Here is a 6,984-nt window from a genome sequence, read left to right on the forward strand (position 1 = left end):
TCTTTAATAAACCACACACAGTTTATCTCCAATTTCAGCTGATTTTTATGGAATTTTTGCTCTGCATACATTTTGCTGTGGATGTCAAGTGAACTGTTGGCTCCATTGTTGTCCATTCAATTGAGTTTTACGCCAAGAAGGGGCTAACTTTCCATATGAATTAACATATTGTATTCTAAATAACGGTAATTTTAGGCGAACCGTTGGTTTCTTGTATCTTTTTAAGGACAGATTTTTTTCAGAATTTTTTTCCAAGACACATTTTTCAGAGTTTTATCACAGGGCAGGATCATAAAAATTTTTCTGCCAGGCACATTCACATTATTTTTGTTTCAAGGTTATTCGAAATTATAATCAAGCTTATTCATAACCTTCTCTACGAATATGTTGAATCAAATAGGTACTTTTTCAAGGAAATGTACAAACAATATTGGTTCGTAAGTACTCAAAATTGGGACATATATTGCCATTACTTTCATTGATCTAAAAACTGTGCTCTCTTGACACAGTCAGCCATCATTGCACGGTCAGCATAATTACGGGATCAAAGGGAATGAATATCATTTTCTTAGCCTCGTTCTGTTGGCGCTTAATTAGTTACATGCAGCTCTGACACCTCCGATATAGCTGAGATCGAAATAGGGGTACTCCAAGGACTACATCTCGGGCCGCTTTTTTCTATTATTTACATCAATGGATTTAAAAGGGCAAAAACGACAATATATTCTGATAATGGAGCAATCCTATTCTCACTATCTGACAAAGAAAAAGGTGCTGTTGTCAATGCAGAACTTGCCTGCCTTATGGATGACAAGCTTTTCAGCATTGTCAAGCATATGTCATGACTAGATAGATGATCGTCGCAAAAGCTGAGAAAAATTGACACACCAGTCGCACCTATCCCTCATTTTCAAATAAATGGAAATGATATCAACTTTCCGAAGTAATTATCTTTGCCTTACGATTAATGATAATCTAGAATGGGAAAACTATGTTGAATGTACACAGTAGAAGATCTTTAGAGCAATTTGACTCTATTAATATGCGAGACATTATTTCTAAGGTGATTAAAAAGAATTATCTCATACTACTTCAGAACCCCATCACGATCACTGTCGCTCAGCTCCGGAATGCTGTCGGGTAACGTCACTTCAGAAACCCGAACAAAAATTACAGAACAAAGCTGCTAGAATTGTCTTGAATCTTTCTCAAAATACATTGTGGCTATTAGCATATATTTGAAATAGTGTATTTTTGTGTCCATTAGTGCATGGTTTCAAATGTTTTCTTCAAGATTAGATATAAGATTTACATAAATAACTTATAGTCTCGTTGTTTTATAAAGCGTGTTCTTATGAAAAAGAGTACGCCATACACACACTCCTGACCGTTGGCTTTTGTATCAAGAAAATAGAATGCTCTTAAAGTTATAGAATTGCTTAAGTCATTTCACGTGCTCCGATTTACGGAAGACTGTGAGCTTAAAAGTCAATTATAACTTTGACATTTGACGGAAAAAGGCAGCTAAACTGACTATATTAGAAGGCAGCGAACCGGTTAAATTTTGACAGGAACCCTTGGTATCGATTTTCTTACAGCCTTTGACACCATAATAAGTCATTTTGAATATCATGAACAAACTCCCAATTTGTAGAAGAGCGCGCAGAGAGCAAGTTTGGTTAACAGATGACCTTCGAAATGGAGGGTACGAAATGATAGCTTTCTTGGTCTATACAAGTGTTCCACAAGGCTTACTGTTTTTTTCCAGAGTCCAGAAAACATTACGGTTGCACGGTCATTGACCGGAGGAAGGTTTGAGAAACAATATAAATTTGGAGGAAGGTTTTGCTAAAATATAATTTTAAAAAACAATTCAGACAACTTATTTTGCACTTTTTTCTTCGTTGCACTTTTAAAACACACGTTGAATCTGTCGCAGAGTTGATTGGTGGCAGGAAAAGACACAAAATTTTAGGTCCACGCCCTTTTACGGCAAGTGAATACATATGAAAAAAGCATATTGCTCGTGTTCCATGGTGTTTTTTTTTTCAATTAATACTATATCATTTTTCCATCGAATTTATCAGTCTACAATTAAAAAGAAATATTATTCTTGGGCTGTAATGTGATTGTTATTTTAGCAAAGTTTTATCATCTGCATTAATCACCGCCACTCCCTAGCCACGCCCTGTCACAGGGGATTGTTTGAAAAATCGGAGGAATTTTGACCATAAGTAGGTTGATGACTTTTCTGGAATCTGCCTTTTTCATAGAAACGAGGCTCAATGGATGTCTGCGCACCCCTCGATTATCGCGCATGGAGATGTCACTGCGCATGGAGATGCCACTGCCCATGGAGATGCCACTGCTCTATTCATTTCATTTGAGTTTGTACATATAAAAAGAAAGGTGTGCAAGGATATTAACAGTGCCGACAAATGGATAAAGGGAAAAAAACCTATTGCTCTCCTGCATCAGCACGAATCTGATCGAATAGTGAATTTGTTAAATCGGTGTGATCATTGTGCGACTTTGTGAATATGTGTTATGAAATCACAAGATTCTTACCGATGGGCCACGATTTGGGGTGCAATTACCCTGGGTACCAGACTCACTATATATTACCGTGCAATTACCCTGGGTACCAGACTCATTCAGACTCCAGACTCTCTATTTTATTTTATATATAGTGAGTCTGGTACCCAGGGTAGGGTGCAATACACCTTCCCACTTGAAAATTCTCTTGGCCACGTAGCACTTTATTATTTTTGCAAATGCATTTTCATAGATTAAGCCCCCCCCCCAAAACTATTTCCTATATGTCTTCTACATGAAAACGCAAATCAGAGCTGTATGAATCGTTTATCCGAACACACTGATTTCGTCTTTTGAGATAGGAATAAATTAGAACTAGAGCATCTTCATTAAACCCATACGAATGTAGTTTGGCGATAAGCAAATCATATGGGATACAATCGAAAGCTTTCGAAAGATCCATTAAGACTGCACCAACGAAATAGCCATTGTCAAGGCTAGTCTTCAGGGGCAAAAATACCGCGGGGAGTGTGGGGGGGGGGGGGGTGTGACACCCCTCCTAATCTAAAAAATAGTCGATTTCGCAGGGCGCCAAGAAGAGCTTTGTTGCCACGCAGAAATGTCACCTCTGAAGTTCGTAAAGGGCTGTTTAGGAATTTTGAAATGTAAATATCATATTTGTTATGAACCTACCTTCCTGACATTACATGTTAGAGAACGGAACAGGTATGTGAGGAAAAGCTCCGTTATTTGCAAAGCGAAAGCATGTCTTACCGAAAGTCACAGCCAATGGATGCAATGATTAATGCATATGTTTATGAGGGCAAGGTTGAGTCCATACAAGTTAATTTAAGTTGTAAATTATTTTCATAACAGGCACGGCGTCACTGGGGGGAATAGGGGATGAGGGCCCCCACTTTGTTCAAGATAAGAATTTTCTATCATTTTTTCTATTACTTTTTAACAGTGCATGAAATAAAAAGAGAATAAACTATTAAGATGCCGATTTTGTTTGATCTAATTACTAACTTTTTCACGTATATTTTTATTATTTTTCTTTTATTTGCATTAATTCAGTAAATCATTTTCTGTATCATTGCAATGTTTTAATTATGGATGTGTAAACATGGCCTTCTCAAGACAAGAAACTGCACATTTCTGTTCAGGAAATAAAATTACCCCAATCAAAACAACATCTTCCTCTGTCATTCACAACTATGTACAGTCTGAAACGAAAGGTTGACGTTTCTTTTCTTCCCCAACGTCTATCACTAGAGTTTTAGCATGACATGCCCCTCCCTATTTTTCCCAATGAACAATAATCAGTTTTTTAGCACAATAGTATTTTACTAAAATTTAGTCGGAAAGATGCTTTTTAGCCCTATTACAAGGTATAATTTCAAAATTTTTCTTCACGTCCGACCCAGCCATGGTGGGTCCTCCTATATCACACAACATGATTCTTAGTCCCCCCGGGCTCAATTTCGTTGCTTCGCTCATATACTGCACCAAAAAATCATATGCCACGAGATAGAAGCTTTATTATCAAAGAAAATCAAATTTGACATATAATTTACGCTCACGTAAAGAAATAGATATTTCATAGGCAATGAAGTTTCAAGTTTGTTTTTATTGCTTAGAAGTTTGTCCTTGGTAAAGACCAGTGTACACTGGTGAAGCTTTCACTAGTAACCTGTAGAGTATAGACAAACCTTTGCTACGAGGTCTGCAGGGCATCACTCAGTTTTGCAAGGCAGAAACCCTTTTCACCCCCCAAATCTACTGGCCAAGTTACGCCCCTGCTAGTCTTCCAGTCTTCTATCAAACGTATCAAAACATGTTGGGTTGCATACGTTTGTCGATACGCAGCAATGAAGACTGAAAGCGGGAAATCTAAATGTTGAGCCAATTTATTTTTTTAAATTTTTTTATATATCTTTGAAAAGGTATTGAGAACACTAAATGGGCGGAAATTTCTTTCTAATGTACGATTTGATTCCCCTTTATCTAGTGGGCAAACTGCCGCTTTTTTGCATCGTTTGGGAAACGGAAATTTCGAATGCTACAGTTTATTGCCGTAGTTAAAGTGTTCGTAAGTTCATTCGCAGTTAAGGATACAAGCTTCGGGGGAATTTGATCTTCACCAGTAGATTTCATGCCATCCAAGGGTTTTAATAGTTTTGCAATTTCATGACTGCCTATCTCTTGAAAAGTGAAAGTAGCCAGGACTTGCTCTGGGCTTTGAATAATAGCTAGGACACTAGAATGGTTTTTATACTAATCAAGAATCAAGCGAACGATTTGGCGGTCGTCAGAAATTCCGGTATTTTCTGCAAGGCATATAATGTGCAAAGAATCACATGCACTTTTTAGAAGCCTCTGTTTCTTCTCTTGCTCTGAATTGGCAGCATATGGTTTTGTTCTCTTCCTTCAACTTTTCTTTTCCATCACAAGGGAAAGAAGTACTCTTTAGCTTTAAAATTAGTTCACCTGCAAGGCTAGCAAGTTTATTAATGACAGGATTAAATCATCGACTTATTTGCCTTCACTGGCAGCACTTTATTTTCCTGAAATAGCTTTGTTCTCATTTTTTTACCACTTTCAGAAAAACTGAAGCTTTTTGCTGTGGCTGTCTTTAAAATTCTTTCAGCGTATTGGCAGCACCAATGTCTGAGGATTTTAATGTGATTTATGCTTCACACAAACTTGCAAACATTGGTCCAATGCCCATCCTTACTGCATAAAGAGTTCTCACAAACTTTGACCAATTTTGCCTTTGTTGTCTTGAGTTTCATTACCATTTGATTCTCTAGATGGGGTATGAACTTTTTTCTATTTTTGCAATAGGTTATCAAGATTTTTAGAGGAAATTGCAAGGGGTGTGAAAATCTCTAAACTTTTAATGATTTTAATGGTTTTATTGTTTTGTAAGTTTTTACTTTTCATTTAACTTTAATAACAGGGCTCTAGCGATAACAGTGTTATTTTTCACTTATAGAAGATCCTGATAGAAGATTCGCGAGGGCATATGTTACTACGGAGGACCGCAGTGGTACGAATGTCTTACAGATTTAACAAAAAATAGACTTCGGAAAAGACTATAAAATCGCAAACACATGAATAAAAACAAAAACTCGAGACCGAAAACGCGAACGCGACAGAAAATACAAACGCGACTGAAAACGCAAACGCGACTGAAAATGTAGACACAGAATTTCTGATCTGCACTGTTTTTGACGAAATGCAATTTTTAAAAAACATAGTAGATGATTATTTCTGGAAATGACCCCGTTAGATTGAAACCAGACTGGTAAGTTTCTCGAAGCTTGTGGCAAAAATATTAATAAAGAATCGCTTGAACAAAACACATTATATTGCAGAAAAGCCTATAACTGCTGTATCGTTATGTAAAGCGGATTAAAAGTTTTGAAGATTCGGGTTTAGTACGCCACAAGGGGCGAGTTGGCTACTCGAAACTATTGGCCCTACCGTTTCAATACGAGATCCTTAGCGCTTTCATATCGAGCTTTCCAAACCCAATGATATTGTTTGCCCTCGCAAGGAATGACTGAAAAAAGACAGAATAAGAAAATTGAAAGCGATTTATGATTGAATGGTGTGCTCGATGAAGAAACAGAGACCGAATAATGACGATTTTGAGTCAATTGTGAAAAGCATTGTGCCATTCGAATGGGAGAAAGGATTCTGCTGATTAAGAAAGAATCACGCAGTTGCTATGAGTCTTCACATCACGTTAAACAACCGAAATTATTTGAGAAAGCACTTCGCAGTTGTAAACATAGTAGAGTATGCGGTTGTATAGAAATATACCACAAGAGAACTAAAATAATTGCTGAGATAGTGAAAAGCAGCTTTCTCGTTGTGTGATAACTGGCGTTTCCAGAGAGGCAAGTGTAAGAAATAATACCATCTTATCTTTAACTGGACATGTTGATTTATGCCTATTGTGCGATCAAATGCAACGCGAACGCAAGAAGCTCTAGAAAATTCGCATTGAACATTTTTCCATCGCCAACAAAGAATTGTCACTCCATACATCAAGGAGCTTGAGAGACAGGCGTACAGGGAGGCTGCTGTACAGGTATCAGTATATATTTTTTAAATATTGTCACCAATCGTTAGAAAACAGGATCAGCTCTCTGGAGAACACAAATAATGAAAAATAAGTCTTCATTGAGAACTAACAGCAACTTATCAAAAGTCAAAAAAGGTTGAGTGAAAAGTGGATCTAAAACCTCCACCCCCACTCCTTACCTAATCACGTAAGTAAAGACATGGCGGAACAAAAGAAACGAGTTGAAAGAACTTTATCATGGGAAGTGTTAAATAGGGGCTCTGCTGTCAAGATATCTGACTCACATGCAGCTGCCGTTACATCGAGACCTCAACTGTCAAGAAAAAACCAATCCTTGGAGAATTTGAAAACAA

The sequence above is a fragment of the Rhopilema esculentum genome, unplaced genomic scaffold, assembly GCF_057945365.1.
Source record: "Rhopilema esculentum isolate cy_ngs unplaced genomic scaffold, ASM5794536v1 HiC_scaffold_36, whole genome shotgun sequence".
NCBI classification, from domain to species: domain Eukaryota; kingdom Metazoa; phylum Cnidaria; class Scyphozoa; order Rhizostomeae; family Rhizostomatidae; genus Rhopilema; species Rhopilema esculentum.